This window comes from Cervus canadensis, chromosome 18 (genome assembly GCF_019320065.1).
Source record: "Cervus canadensis isolate Bull #8, Minnesota chromosome 18, ASM1932006v1, whole genome shotgun sequence".
NCBI lineage: Eukaryota > Metazoa > Chordata > Mammalia > Artiodactyla > Cervidae > Cervus > Cervus canadensis.
This window is the reverse complement of record NC_057403.1, coordinates 34,407,251-34,422,550: the sequence shown is the minus strand read 5'-3', so window position 1 is coordinate 34,422,550 and position 15,300 is coordinate 34,407,251. Positions and strand designations below refer to the sequence as shown.

Here is a 15,300-nt window from a genome sequence, read left to right as displayed (position 1 = left end):
CTAAGTGATGGCTTTGATGTACTAGGAATCGGTACAGTAGCAGGGTCCCTGGATGCTGTCTTTGATTCTAGGGATCTCCTTCCGGCTCTGGTGGGATGTACCGTGCCTAGTCTTTATCTGAAATCCATCCTCTCATTTCAAGCCCTTTGGCTTCTGAGACTCTGCTCCAAACTCTTGGAGGTAGCTGTAAGACTTTTTTTTTCTTTTGGCATTTAGGGAAAGAGTTTGTAATTCCCCCACCCCCCACCCCACCACACACACACACACACTCTAGACCTTTCCTCTCTATTTAAATATATTGGCTTTCTTTCTTACGAATTTAGTCTGAAATTATTTTCACTGCCTTTATTACATCCCTGCTTTTGATGGCAAAATAGCTTCCTGTGTTTTGAAAACATCTGCTTTCCAGGTTTTACACGAGAAAATTGATTTTACTTTTCTCTTAAGTCCAGAAAGGTAGAAAGTTGGACTTGTTTCCAAGTCTTTCCTTAAGTTACCCCCTTTCAGTTCTGATTCACTTTCCCCCTTTTATTTCTTCTAATCATCACTCCCCTCTTCCCCCTCCTTCTAAAGAACCAGAGAAGATTGATTGCGTCTTATTTCAGAAGACAAAATTAACATATTATATCTTTTTGTCTAGTCTATGGTACGTGTTAAAGTTTTCTCCATATTTCCTCCATTTGTCCTCTGATTGGGGGGGGGGGGAGGTAATTTTCTTCCTTTTAAAAAAAATCTCCGATTTGCAATTTAAAGTGGTTTCTATTCTAAGTCTCTGCTCCTTCTCTGTTCTTTCACTTAAATCTTGGCTTTAAGCTGTCCCACTCCTTGAATGCCCCCCCTCCTTCCTCTTTGAGGATGCTCTCTTCCTATTTAATTTAAACATTTCTGCGTTTGCCAAAAAATGAAAGAAAAGGGAAGGGGGAAGGAAAAAACAAGAGCGAAAGAAAAGAGAGAAAAAAAGAAAGGAAAGAAAAAAAAATCTTAGCCAGGTTCCTATTGTTGGTTCTCTGCATTTCACTTCTCGGTGTATGTGTGTGTGTGTGTGTGTGTGTGTGTGTGTGCGCGCGCGCGTGTGTGTCGTGTGTGTGTGTGTTTTTAATACATGCATAAACTTTTGGTGCCTCTCTCCCTCTTCCTGGGCTCTTCTCCCATCCTCTCTTCCTGCTCTCCTCGCCCTGCTCATCACTTTCCCCTGTTTTTTTTTTTTTCCCTCCCTTCCTCCCCTCTGCCTCCCTCCACCTCCCCCTTTTCTTTTTTGCTGAATCTTATTGATCCAGAAGGTGGCTAATTAGCCCTTCCCGTCGTGCCTGGGTAATGAAGCACATGCGCACTGAATTAATCACAGCCATTTTTTGCAGGAAACTAATTAGCAGAATAAAGATCCAAAGACTTTTTTTTCTTTTCACTCATCAGCTCCCACTTCCAGCGCGTCCCCTCCGACCGCTGCAGCCGCCGCCGCCGCCGCCGCCGCCTCCTCCTCCTCCTCCCGGCCGCAGCCGCCGCCGCCACCGCCTGCTTTGCATCCCAATTACAGCCTAGAGCCGCTGCCGCCGCCGCCGCCGCTTCTCCTCCGTGGCCCCTGCCCGCTCCGGGGGCTGTAAACTCCCCGCCAACCATGCTGCTCGGCGGCAGCGGCGGCGGCGGCTCCGGCTCCCCGGCTGCGGCCGCCTCCCGCCCCGGGCTCCGCCGAGCGCGCTCCAGCTCCGCCGCCGCCGCCGCCGCCGCCGCCAGCAGCGCGTCCTCCGCCGCAGCCGACCCCCGCCAGCCGCCGCTGCTGCCTTGATGGGCTCCGCGGCCCGAGCGCCTCTTTTCGGGATTAAAAGCGCCGCCAGCTCCCGCCGCCGCCGCCGCCGCCGCCAGCAGCGCCGCTGCAGCCGCCGCCGCCGGAGAAGCAACCGCGTAAGTGGCAACTTTTCCCTCTTTTTTTTTTTTTTTTTTCCCCGCCGCCGCCGCCGCCGCCTGCTCCTCCTCCTCCTCCCGCCGCCACCGCCCGGACGCGGGGCTCCTCGGGGCGCCGGGGCTGCTTTGCATGGGGCTCGTCCTGCCCCCTCCCGGCTCCCGCGCCCGGCCGCCGCCGCCGCCGCCCGCGCTCCCCGCGCCCGCGCCCTGCTCGCTCGCTGCGTCCCGCTCGCCTTCCCCCTGCGCCAAACTTTCTCTTTCTCTTCTTCTTCCTCCTCCTCCCGCCGCCGCCGCCGCCGCCGCGGAGCCCCGGGCCGCCCCCTCCTCCCCGGCCCCCGCGCCGCCGCCGCCGGCTGCCGGCGACCCCCCGAGAGGGTGGAGGCGCCCGGGGCGAGGCCCGCGCGGCGACTTTGGAGGCGCCTCCGGGCAGGGCCGGCCGGGGCGCGGGCTGAGGGCGGGAGGGTGGCCGGGGTCCGGGCGCCGAGACAAAGGCGGCGGTCGGCGGAGTGGGGGGGGTTTCGCGTTGCCAAGTGCCCCCGCCCCCGCCGCCCCCGGCCCCCAACTTTGCCCCACCCCGGGAGGCGCCGGAGCCCCCGGGCTGAGCCGCGGCGCGGGGCGCGCACCCGGCCGGGAGCCGTCGCCGCGGCCGCCGCCGCCGCTGGCCGGCCGCTTGGCCGGGCGAGCGGCCGGGCGCCTTCCGCGCCAGTGCTCCACTGGCCGGGGACACGGCCGCCAGACTGGAGCCCTGCGTTCCGAGAGAGGGCGAGGGGGCGACGTGGCCGCCCGACCTTCTACCTGCGCGCTCTTCGCCCTGCCCCACTAGCAGCGCCGCGAGCGCCCTGAGGGGGCTCTGCCCTGGACACTAGGGGCTCCCGGGGGCTCGGGGCTGCGCCGCGGGCCGGGACCAGACATCGCCTGGCCGGCCTCTCCTTGCCGAGCTGAGTTGAGAGACATCAGAGGATTCCTTCTTGTTTTTTTTTTTTTTTCAACTCCCCCTTTTCTCTTTCTTTTCTTTTTTTTGCTCACGCGAATCTGGGATTGTTTACGTTCCGTTCCCCACTTTTACCCCTCGTCCTGTTTCACTCCTCTTTTCAGTGTATTTTCCCCATTAGATGCAAAAAACACGTTCCTGATTTTTACATTACGCATTTTCATGTACATCTTTTTGCGTATCTGTTGGAGAGTAGAGCTAAGTGTATTTTATGCCGGGTATTTAAATTGTGTATGGAATCAGTAGGCTTTTTGTGGAGCTATTAAAAAATACATTTTACTTTGCAAATTAATCTGTTGCTCAGACTCTGACTTTGGCAAAATGTTGTGCAGTTCTTTCGAATGTGGCAAATTCTTTGATTACGAGTGCTTGCAAAAAATCACCCACTCAACTTTTTCCCCCTTGTTGCTTTGAAGCAGGGTAAATATGACAATTTTTATTGGTCTCAATTATTGAAACTTGATCTAAGGACTATATGGAAGAAGAGGGCTGATTGCCTTTTTCTGGCCTCCAGTTCTCGTGACTTTTAAAAGGGGGATTGTTAAGTACCTTTGAAGAATATGACATACGGTGATCGCTTGGCTGTAATGCAAATTACAGAACATAAATTCACTTTGAAATTTAAAAAAAGAGACTTGAGCCCTTTCAGTGGGGACACTTGAGGATTTATTATGTTTTTTAAAAAATTACTTTTTTTCTCCCTACTTTGGGAGAATGGCTAGCTCCACATCAACTTACTTGGAGGTCTGTGGAAAGAGGCTTGGGGAATGGGAGAGGGGGAGTGGATTGATCACAATCTGCATAATCGATAGGGAAGCGTGCTACAGTCTTGTACCTACATTTACTGTAAATTTCTACAATATTTGCAGCGTGGGTGCCCTAGTGCCTTGCTTGGCTCCTTAGAGCAGATTTAGAAACAGTGCAAGCAGAATTTACTGCCAGCTCTCCGGAATAATATAGAGGAAGTCCACTGGATTGTGGCTCATTTGAAAACTCCTTCATTTTACTGTACATTTTTTCTGGTGAATCTGTTTACATGTGGGGGTTTCCGGTACTGAACCCCCAAAGTGTAGGTATCCTATAGGTTGGGAGTGGAAAGTACTGGCGGGGGGGAGGGGGGGAGGAAATGAGGGGATAGGAATTCACTTATTGAATTACCACTTCGGCGGCCCTCTGCTTATCTTATAATGTGAAAGATCTTTTAGTGCAAGGAATTTAGAGAGAAGAATCCAAGAGAGAGTATTCCACCAGAGACTGAAGCAGTGTCAAAAGTAAGGATTGCTGTGTGTGTGCATATGAGAGAGAGAGAGAGAGAATACAGACACTTATCTTACAGTCAGGCTTGAAAGCTTGGTGGTAGGTGAATCCATATTTGGAGATGATTTTGAAATAGTCTAGCAAATGGTGCACGAGCAAGATTTCATAAAAAGTGTACACTGAGTCAGTTTTGAAAGGATTGCGGTTTGGGGAGATGAGGTGTGGGCAGGAAAACCCACTGTAGGCCAGCCGCCTTCCTCTGTCTGGGTGTCTCCTCCCTTCCCCCCTGCCTGAGTTCTAGTTTTTAATTACTTAATGCTGAAACGCACAGGGCTTATATAAATATTTGCAAATGCTCTTTCCTATTGATTTCTCTGAATAAACTGCCCTGCTCAGGTCCAGAGAGGAGGCAATTCAGATCTGCGGACTTTTTAAACATACAGAATCTCTGGAGGAGGGTTGGTCTGTGCACGCGTGTGTTTATGGGTAGAATTGTAGACATGAAGATTTTGGGGCGCTGCAAGAAGAGTCCAGGGCCTCTGTGTGGGAACTGGCCCCAAGACCTGGCAGTTCTGACACGTGTGCACGCATGGGCGTGCGTGTGTGTGTGTGTACATTTATGTACTGTGTGGGTGTCTACACTGTGGGAGTCTAAATGCATTGCAGTTACACTACTCCCCCCCCCCCACCGCCCCCCATTAAATATGGAGCAGTTTTCCAGGGCTTGGTGACTGCCTTCTCCTCAGGGTCACATTGAGTTTGAATCTGACCCAAGGTGCAGGAGTCCTGCAACAGGGAACTAAAAGAATATACAGAATGGGGTCAGGTCAGCTGCTCAGAGGCCAAAACCCCTACAGCTGCTTTGATTTTGTTTTTTCTGTGTGTATATTTTAGGCTCCTCCTGCCATGTTACAAATTGGGCCTCCCCCTCTCAGGTGTTTGCTCTGTAGCTTAAAGGCACCAGAGCCTCTGCCTGCATAGATGTCTGCTCCCAGCAAGAACAGAAAACCTACAATACCAAATCCAAAACAAAACAAGGGAGGAGGGGGAGGGAAAAAAAAAAAAAACCCCTATTGAGTTCAGGCAAATAAGGTTGGGTCTCCAGATCCGATTACAAAGCAGCTTTGAATATGCAAGACAGCACACAGGACCAGTTATTCCAGTTACAACAAACTATTAAAAAAAAAAGAGAGAGCGAGAAAAGAAAAGGCATGTTTAGGTCGTAATTTGTTAGTACAAGGAAAAGAATCCCACATAAAGCTGCCTTTTCCCCCCCCTCCCTCCCTTTGCTGGCTTCACAGAATTCACTCACCCTTTCTCGATTTGTCTACTGTATAGGTTCCTTTATTAAAATCTTTGGATTTAGGAAGATCGCTGCAAGCAACGCATTTTCTGTATTTTTTTCCCTTTATCTTAGAGGAGAGTTGGCAGGGGTTCTGTGGTTTGCAGTTACACAATATGTTATCATGTTTTTAATCACTAAATCATTGCAGTGGTTATAGATTTACAGTCTTGGGGTATTACAGAAAGAAGCAACGGTGGCTGTATATATATGCTTTTAAATTACACCCATGTAAACTGAGTACAGTGGCTGTGAATATGATCGGCAGACTTCATCTCTTCCCCTACCCCCCCCCCCAGCATCTTATTTCTTTTTCCCTCTGTGATTTTTTTCAAATTGTTCAGTCTGCTTAAAATAAACTTTACCCCCCTCCTATGTTCCTTTTCTCTTCACACCTCCCCCAACACACACAATTCTTATTTTTTTTTTTTTTTTATTTTAGAACTCTAACCCCAGATAAGGTAGAATTCAAACTCTTAAAATGACTTTGGATCAGGGAGGAGAGTAATAATAATTTAAAAAGTAGATTTCCTAAGAAATCCTCTTGCTTTTCATGCCCACCTCCAGTATAGGGATGGAGGGCCAGTGTGCAAATCTGGAGGTGGGGGTGGGCAGAGGGGAGAGAAGGCAGGCCCGTGGCGCTTGCCTGCCTGGAACCTCCAGTGTCCTGTCACCGTGAACCCACTTTCAGCTTCTGTTTTTCATATTATTATGTAACAGAATCCTTGGCAGCATTAAAAATTCAGTATTACAAGCTGATTGTAATGCTGCCTCATTAGACAGCACTGTCTGGCCTTGTATTAAGTGAAACACAGAGGATGGCTTTTAGATTATAAACACCAATAAATATTAAGGATCAGCAGAGGGGGGACATAGTCAGCTGGGTTTTTGGCCCCTTCTGGTTTTATATCCCCTCCCATCGTCTTCCCTTTATCATCCCTGCCTCCTCCCATGGCACTCCCCGCCCCCCGCCCCCCACGGTAACTGTCATCCGTTTTCTTGGGATGTTGATATGTCGACCCTGGTGACATTTTAGGAGGGCTTTTTATAGAGTTATCTTGTGTACACAAAAGGTTTGGAAGTTTGTTTTGTTTTGATCTGCAATAAACAGGCCCTTCACTTTGCTGATGTCATTTCCGTTCATATTTGAGTTGTTTATTGTGCTTCTTTGCAGGGCCCTCACATCCCTACCCCCACCTCGCATTTCAGCCAGAGCCTGTGGCTGCCTGGGGAAGGGGGGGACACGTTTCTAAGCTGCCAGGTCTGGGTTCAAAGGCTGAGGGTGCGTGTCACTGCTTCGTCCTAGGGTCCGCCCGCTGGGGAAGATGTTTCCAGCTTCCAATCTGGTTAAACACTCCGACATCCACTTGCCCTGGTATTTTCATGGCATGTAGTCATTCACCTCAGCTTCCTTTCTTTGAAGGATCCCCCATACACACACACCTTGTCTCTGTCTTTAGTACATCCTTATTGTCCACATCTCCATGCAGCAACTCCTCCCTCCAAAAAAAAAACCCTAATCTCATAATGATGACTTTGATTCAGTTGCAAATCTGAAGCTGACTTTAGGGACTTCATGCTGTGAAAAAAAGAAAACGTTTCCAGGCGTTGCCCCACAGTCTCTCCTTCACCACCTTCTATCCCTGTTTAGTTTTTTTTTTTTTTTTCTCATTTTGCGTTTATTTTTCTGTTCCCTGCCTTTTTGTAGACATAAAGGCCACTCTGGTGTTACTGAAAATGACCGCAGTGCCCAGTGTCTCTTATTTCCATGTGATCTACAATCGGAATGGAACCCCTCCTCCAAAAGGGAAAAAAAAAAAAAAAATAGAGTGAGGAGAGGAAGGAGGAAAAACTGAGTGTGTAGGCCCCCAAGGCTTTCCTCTAATAGGATGATGGGTTTTAGGTTTAAAAAAAAATATTATTGTTTTGTTCTTTTAGCTTTAGAAATAATAGGGAGAGAGGGAAAAGCAGTCATTAGGAAGTTCACTGAGCTGCTTTCCAACTAAGACGGGTGAAAAATGAAGCTGCATTGACACTTGGCTTCATGTGAAAGCCCCAGTAACCTCTCCCCCCTTCCGTGGCCCTGGCCTTTTGTTCCTGGAGAACGGAGCTAAGGTGCTTTTTCTCCCAGACCAAAGGCAGCAGGCAAGGAGTCCCCTTGTGTGCGCATCGCCTTTAGATGGCCTTCTCATGGTTATTGTCAATGCAGACTCCCCCAAACAATTGCTCCAGGGAGACACAAAAGCAAAAACATTTGTCCTATTTTTTTAACCTCTTTGTTTTAGATTTTTTTTTTCCCACCCATTCTTTAAATTTCACAGTTTCTATTTGTCTGCAGAGAGACAAACGGAACAGCATGAAGCAAGCGCATTTTACCGTAGGCCTTACTGGCGATTGGAATGGCCTCAATAGAAATCCAGATTCTCAAAACACCGCCTGACTTGGAGGAGATGTGAAATTTCAGCTTGGGGCTCTTAAGTGAGCTTACCACAAATTTCGGACAAAAAATGCACTAAAAGGAAAAGATAAGACAATGGGATTCTGGGATCATCGGGGGAAGTGTGAAAAGGGTCATCTTTTGTTTCTCTCTTAGGATCCTGCCCTGAAGAAGTGGTTGCTTGGTAGGAAGGAATCACAAATCCAAATGCAATTTGGATTCATTAAAAAAAAATTTCTGGTTCTGTTTTATTGTGCTCCTGGTGTATCGTTTCAGGGACTGTTTTAATGCACGTATGGCGGGGGCTGTTGGTGCGCACTGTGAATCTGAGGCTGTGTTGAGAATTTTTTTTAAACTATGATTTTATATAGAAAGGCCACATCCCCCTCCCCCCTTTTCTTTCCTCCCTCGTTTCCTTTTTCCTTTCTTCTTTCAACCTGCTTCCCCTCCAAGAATTCAGCGGTGTGCATCAGGCTGAGGGCAGAGGGATGTGTCAGACCGTGGGGATGGCCCATGAGCAGAATAGCCCACCTCTTTTTCCTGAGCGCAGACAAAGCACCTCTCTCCTGTAATGTATGGACCCTGATTTCAATGCTGTCCTTAAGAATCTGTCTGCCTTTTCATTAAAATTCTCAATTTCAAGGTTTAGAAACACAAATGTAAGAATCCCCCTGGGTATAAAAGTCTTGCATGGCAAATTCTCATGGCCCTTTCAGAAATAATATATATATATAAGAGCAAGCTCCTCACCTAATGTTTTAAAGCTGTTTTAAGGCAAGTTCTTTATTTTTGCTTTCTGAAAACTTGGGCTTTTTAACTGAAATTTGAGGAAAGCTCTTCTCTGCTACAGTTTTTTTTTTTTTTTTCTCTTCTTTAAATGGTTCCTCATTTGTATCTTTTTAAAATTGTCATTGACGGGCTTAGGTTCTGAGCTGGGGAGGTTGGGGAAGTAAACCAGATAGCATTCCACCTAAGATTTGGGGGGTAAAATTAATCTATGGAATTAGCATTGTAGCAAGAGATGGAGGCCTTGAGGTTTGTGACAGAGAAATGTGAATCAGAACATCTGTTAGGCCTTGGCACACCAGCCTCTAATCCTTCTGGAGGTGAGTGTGGGCTGTTCTGAGGAAAGCGTGCATTCTGTACCATACCCAGGAGGGCCTGGCCACCCAGCGGGTACCAGGCCCCTAAATATAACTGCCCAGAAAGAATGGGGTGAATTCAGGGCATGCAGTGCAGTTCAGCGCCAAATGTTTCCTTGCTTATTTCAGGGACTTTTGTTTTTGTTTTGTGCCCTCTTCTGGCTTTTTCTTTGTTAAAGCCTCAAGGTTATTTAAGCACTAGTTTTAAAAATCAATGTGTATGTATAATTTAATAAAAATAGAAGGCTCTGGAAGAATACCCAAATCTGCCTCAACCCAGTTGTGTTGTGAAGACAAGAGCCCAGGTTTAGCTGCAAGTTAGAATGCTGACATTCGCTGTCTCTTAGCTCAGAGATCACATTTACCTTTGATGAAGTAAAAGGAGCAGCATTGGCGGCGGGGGGGGGGGTGGGGGGGTGGGGTGGGGTGGGGTGGGGTAGTGTGTGTGTGTGTGTATAGGGGAGAGAGAGACAACCAGTTTGGCTGGATGGGGTCTTTGTAATTTACCAGCCAGCTCAGTAAGCGCCAGGGGACTGGCCTCTGACTTGAAAAGTGGCTAAGGGGAGGAGTAGGGAAGGGGTTAGTGTTCCCTGATTTATTTTTAAATGTTTATCCTTTTAGCTGTTGCCAGTTACGCTTTCCAGATGAGACAAGACTAGTTATGGAGAACTGGAAGAGAAGAATTGCCTTTCTGAGAGTGGGTTTATTTGTCAACAGTGTCCGGGAAGGAGCGAGGACAGCGCCCGCCCGTCACTGCTGGGTAGGCCGCGGGTGTCACGTCAGACAGCTGCCCCGGGAAGAGCTGGGGCCTTTCAGAGCCGGGGGACAGAATTTGCAACATGTATGTCAGAAAAACTGTTGATTCCATATGGAAGTGCGAAACTTGCAAAACTCTCTGAAGAGGTATTGTTTTGGTTAGCGAAGAAAATAAGTTTTGGTTGCAGTAACATGCCAACTTGTGTGTAATCCTTTATATTTCTGATGATGCAGAGGCCGTAGATCACCTGCCTGTGGGTTACCTGTTAAGTCTGTGCCTGAAGCAAAGGCAAGCCTGACCAGGCCTTTACCTCGTCTGCAACTTGGTGTCGAATTAAAATAAAGGGAAGGAACTCAGGGTCCTTCTTGGTTCTACCTGTCAGGCCTCTGATGTGGTGGCAAGTGTCTGCCACTTGGGATGGCAATTTCAGACTGCCCAGACCTCCACAATCCTTCCAGGTGTCTAGATGGCTGGATCTTTGGGCTTTCCAGTGTTTATTTTGTTGAAGATACCTATCTGTTGGCCCACCCAGTTTATGATGTCACCGGATTAGGAGGTTTTCGCCTGTTAATAAAAGTTAAGACAAAGCATCAAAATTAGATTTTCTGGGAGTAGAAACATTTTTGTATTGTCTTTATCTGCTGGGCTGTGGGTTGCTTCCAGGTAAGACGTGGAGGCCTGAAGTCTCCACTTGCCTGAAGATATTTCCAGAGACATCTCTGAGTTGTCTGTGCCACGTTACTTGCATTATTGCTAGCATCATCATCTTCATGTATTATTCATAGTCACTTTTTCAATTAAATTATTAATTGGTTTTCTTTAAGGTGTTCTCAGCTTATGTGGCTAAAATAAATAATAGTGTTTTGAAAATACCACCTGTTCTTGGACCTGAAGTCAGGAGGTCTGGAAACAGCTCTGCAGAGGCCATACTCTGGTTTAGAAAATCACCCTCTGCTTGTCCCTTTTCCGTCTCCACTCCCCCTGCCCCCCTCACTCTCTCATGTGTGACAGAATTTGGCTTGCGCTGTCCTTTGTCCCTAATCGGACATGATTCCCTAGAGGCAGTCTTTTCTCCCTGGACTCTGGCTGGAAAAAAAAAAATTTTTTTTTTTTGGAGTCTCTTTTTTGAAGTAAAATGTAGAGAGGGGCTGTCCTTCCCCAACAGGTTAAGGTAGTTGTATTAATTTGAGCCCAAATTATACTGTGCAGAAATGCCTTCTAGTTTTCATTGCCCCTTTCCCTCCTGCATCAGTGTGTGCTTAACGCTAATGCGATTCCATACATACAGCTCTTTCGCCTCCTGAGCTTATTATATTTCTAACACTTGCACGGTTCATTATTGTGCAGTCAGAAAGGACTCTCAGGGCTGTGGGGCCAGCCGGGGTGGGTGGCTTTCAGAAAGGGCAAAAGCAGGTGCCTTTCTGTGCTGAGAATCCGGAGTGAATTCAGACTGAGCCTGGGACTCCAGCAGGGAGGACAGGGGACTTCCGGTGAGATTTCTGTGGTGCTGCCTTTTGCGTATCTGAATGGAGAAGACGAACCTGGGGAGATACAAAAGTGTCCAGCGATTGCTTTGACCAACTGGAGTGGCCACATTAAATCTGCCCCAGGTGGTAGAATCTCCCTAGGAAGGGACATGACATGCTTTTTAGGCATGTTGTTAAAGACACTAAGGTTAATTGCAGACTGGACTTTTTCTCTCTTTCTGTCTCCTTTTTCTTTCTTTCTCTCCCATGAAAAACTCTATGCTTAAACTCTCAAAAGAGAGCAGGGGATTTTTTTTTTTTTTAATAAGTTTCTGCAGCTGAAAAACAGAAGTGCTCTGTAAAGCAGTTAATAGGTTGGGTGTGTGTTTCAAATAAATTCCTGTCCACATTGGCTAATGTCCGTACGCTGGAGTGGCCTGGCTGTGACGTGGCTGGGGCCCGGAGACCCAGGACTCCGGTTCGGAGGCCCCAGGCTTCTTGTTTTGGCCGAGGGAGCGTCCCTTTCTTCTCGCCCGACTCTAGGCCGGCCCCTGACTTTTGATGAGTGAGGGGTCAGCGCCTGGGGAGGACTAGGCTTTGTTCCCGCCGGGCTGGTTCTTCGAGCGGTGCAGGCCGAGCCGCCCGGAGCTCTGTCTCCGGGCGGGAGGCCCGGCCTGCCCGGAGGCCCGTCCCCGGAGCGCAGCCGAGCGCTGGGGCCTCGCGCGCCCGTGTGTGTCCCCGTGTCCCCGCGGGCGCGGGCGCGGCCGCCGCGGAGCACCCGGCCTGCGCCCGGCACGACTGTAGATGTCAGGCTTTGCCCGGGGAGCCGAGCGGCGGCGGGGCTGTGAGTTTCAAATTAACCTTCCGCTTTGTTGCTGTGTAATGTGGATCCCCGAAGGCCCCCCGCCCCGCCCGCCCCCCTTCCCCGGGCGGTGCGCGCTGCAAACTGCGAGTTGAGCTTCATTTACATAAAGCGATTCCGGGCGGGAGGGCGGGCGAGCCGGCAGCGGGCAGGCCGGGGACGGGGACGCGAGCGCCGCGCCCCGTGGGTGAATCCCCGCCGCGCGCCCGGGGACCCTCCCTCCCGGGGAGGAGCGACCACCGGCCCCGGCCGCCACCATGAGCCCCCCTCCCCAGCCCCAGGCCCCCCCGCACCTAGCCAGAGCCACCTTAGAGCCCCGGGGGCAGCGGGAGGTGGGGAGAAGGCCGCCTGGGGTGGTGGGTAAGTTCGGGGCTCCGGTGCCGCTGGAATTTCCCATTGTCGCTTCCGCCGAGGCCCCCGGACCTGCGAGTGCCTCCTCCCTCCGGAGGTGTGCGGAGCCTTTGTGCGCCAGGTGAGTGCAGCCTCCCGCCCCCGGCCGGTCCGCGCAGCCGGCCGGGAGCTGCGGGCAGGTGCTGCGAGTCTTGGCTGAACTTCCCATTCTCTTGGGGCGTGTGGGGGAGGGGCAGGCTGGATACACCTGAACTGCTAGACTCTACTTGGAACCTACCTGGGGTGAGAGCCTCTGAATTCTGCTGGGCACAGAGTAAAGCCCTTCCTCCTTCCCTCCCTTCCATCTTTTCCTCCCCTCCCTCCTGCCTTCCTAATTTTGCTTTTGGATTAGTTCCTGCCTTCTGAATATTTGCGGCGCTGGTGTCATTTAGAAGTTTGAGTTCCGCCGCCGAAAAATGCACTCTCTTTATCGCAAGAGAAGTCACTGGCCAGTTGGAAACAGCGTGAACAGTGCGCTTATTGGGGAGTAATTAAAGGGAGAATCAGAGTTTTGGAGCCGGAAGGCACCTTTGGAGATTGACTAGCAGGCACCTTTGGAGATTGATAGCCCACCCTCTACTTTGAGTTGGTTGGCCCTCTGGAAAAACCAGAGCAGCCTTCATGTCTGTAGGGAGGAGGGGTGGGAGAGAGAGAGAGAGAGAAGTTAGATGTTTGTCCTGTTAAACAGGAGGAAGGCCTACGTTAGGTCAGTAAAAGAAGAAAAAATCTAAAATAATCATGGTGAGCTGGAAGGGAAAGAACTTTCTGGAAAATGGTCCTTTCTGCCTTGGACATACCTGTGTTATAATGATGAGAAAATGCCTGGAGGGCAAAGATTACAGCTCATTGCCTGGTGTAGTCTTAAGAGTGCTTTGCCTGGCACAGTGGTGCATGGTATATAAACTGGCTTAAATGAAAAGAGCTGGCAGATGAACCCAAGAGGGTCTCCCCTCCCACCTTCTATTTGTGCCATTTAACTGGCCTTGAGGACTCTGAAAACCACTGACAGATAATCTCAGCGAGGACACATGGCCCCACTTGGGCACAGAGAGAAAGCTTCTCTCTCAGACCAGGGCCTGCCATGGTGGAATGCATAAAGGCAAAACAAGGAAAACAACCTTGAGCCTTGAAGGTAGATAGTGAGAAAGTTACACGTCATCTTATTTCATCCTATGCTTTGCGATCCTTGGGGAAAGGTCACTAAATAAATAAGAGTATAATTTCGAGCTCGCACTAGCCGGGGAACTTCATTTCTCTGCCATCAAACAGCAGGTGTGAGTTTGCAGAGTTGGCCCCCGGAGTCCCCTCATTCCTAAATTCAGGAGGTGTCAAACCCTCATGTTCTTTTAATGCCTGTGGTTTCTGGATAGGTTTCAAGGGGAAACCCTAAAAATCACAAGCTCTAGTAGACCGGGCTGGAGAGGGAAGCGTGAGTGAGAGGGCAGAGGCTGCATATGAGAGGAAATCATACACCTTGCAGGGTAACCTGATCAAGAAAGGCCGAGACCAGCCTGTTCCTTGTTATCAGAACAGCCATTGGCAGCCTGAGGTTCTGAATCCTTCTTGTTACCCAACCCAAAAAGCAATTAGGGAACAGAGATGGTGGAATGTAAGGGAAGTCAGCAGACAGGGTTCTAAATAATCTAAGGGTTTCAAGAATAGGGTCATTGGAGAGAGGGCCATACCTGGATGTTTGCACACCTGTATTTGTATTCACTCTCCTTTGCTGAGACCCTGAAGGCCCCCTCTCAGAGACATGTGGCTGTGAAGGCCAAGAGAAACTTTCCCCCTCTCTCTTCCTTAAATTACAGGACTAAGGAGGTTGTCTGCATTTAGTTTCCAGCATGTTTTCAGAGAGCATGTAAGTGCCTCTCAGAATGGGCTAGGGTCACATTTTGCTCTTTTATTTAATTACACAAGTGTTATTTAACAACATGGGGCAGAGGCAGAAGCAAGCACTTTTACACTTTAAAAACAGTCCTTTTGGAATCACAAGGAATTAAGTGACTTAGAGACCTCCTGTCTTGATGACATGGGTCACCTCCCTTTCCCAACTCTCTTTTGAAATGGCTGCATTTTCTTTGGGATAGAGCTGCTATTTTCCAGTTCTCCTGAGAGCAGTTTTGATTGACAGGAAACTATTGAGAAACACTTGCTAACTCTTCCAAAATAGAAAAGAAAAAAAAAAAAAAAAAATCTGAGCTGCTTCCCCAGCCACCTGAAACTTTAATTTTGGTTTCTTCCCCTCTGTCTTTTATTTGCACAAACGAATACTCAGGGAGGGTGGAAGGGACCCAAATAAAACAGAATTCTCAGCAGGCCTCTGTTTGACTCTTCCCAACAGGACGCTGCCGCGCCTGCCTTCTTGCTGCTCTAGGGTTGCATTTAACTGCCATATCAGTTCAGTGCCAATTGGGCTGTCCAGTGGCCAGGAGCTAAACTAAGCAAGATTTCAGTTTTCATCATTATGACTTTAAATGATGATTAGTAAGACACTCCCTGGCTCAAGACACTCCCTGGACAAGCCTGGCTCACCTTGGGTGACCCAGAGGTTGTTAGTTCCTTAGAATAAATCTGTGATTGTAGACTGCTAGTGAAGTCTTATCTGGGACTGCATATGCTTTAGCTTGGTTCCTTCAGTTCTAGCCATTAGTGGTGTCCAGGGGTGTGTCCTTACTGTCATGGTGGGCTATTGTTCATTTTGGACCTTGGGACTTTGTTTTTTTTTCCCCCTTTCTTTTGAAGTGTTAGTGTGAG

At 49.2% G+C, this 15,300-nt stretch overlaps 1 protein-coding gene across 2 annotated transcripts in view; it reads left to right on the top strand.

Annotated features, from left to right (window-relative positions):
* Positions 1-781: 781 nt before the first annotated feature.
* Positions 782-15,300, top strand: part of ZFHX3 (zinc finger homeobox 3) — a 250,601-nt gene continuing 236,082 nt past the window's right edge. Inside the window, exon 1 of one of the 2 annotated variants that reach the window (XM_043437218.1) lies at positions 782-1,899. The gene's annotated coding sequence lies outside the window, so the exon portion shown is untranslated. Of the gene's footprint in view, positions 1,900-12,246; positions 12,626-15,300 lie in introns of those variants that run through there. The other variant, XM_043437217.1, reaches the window with a different exon arrangement.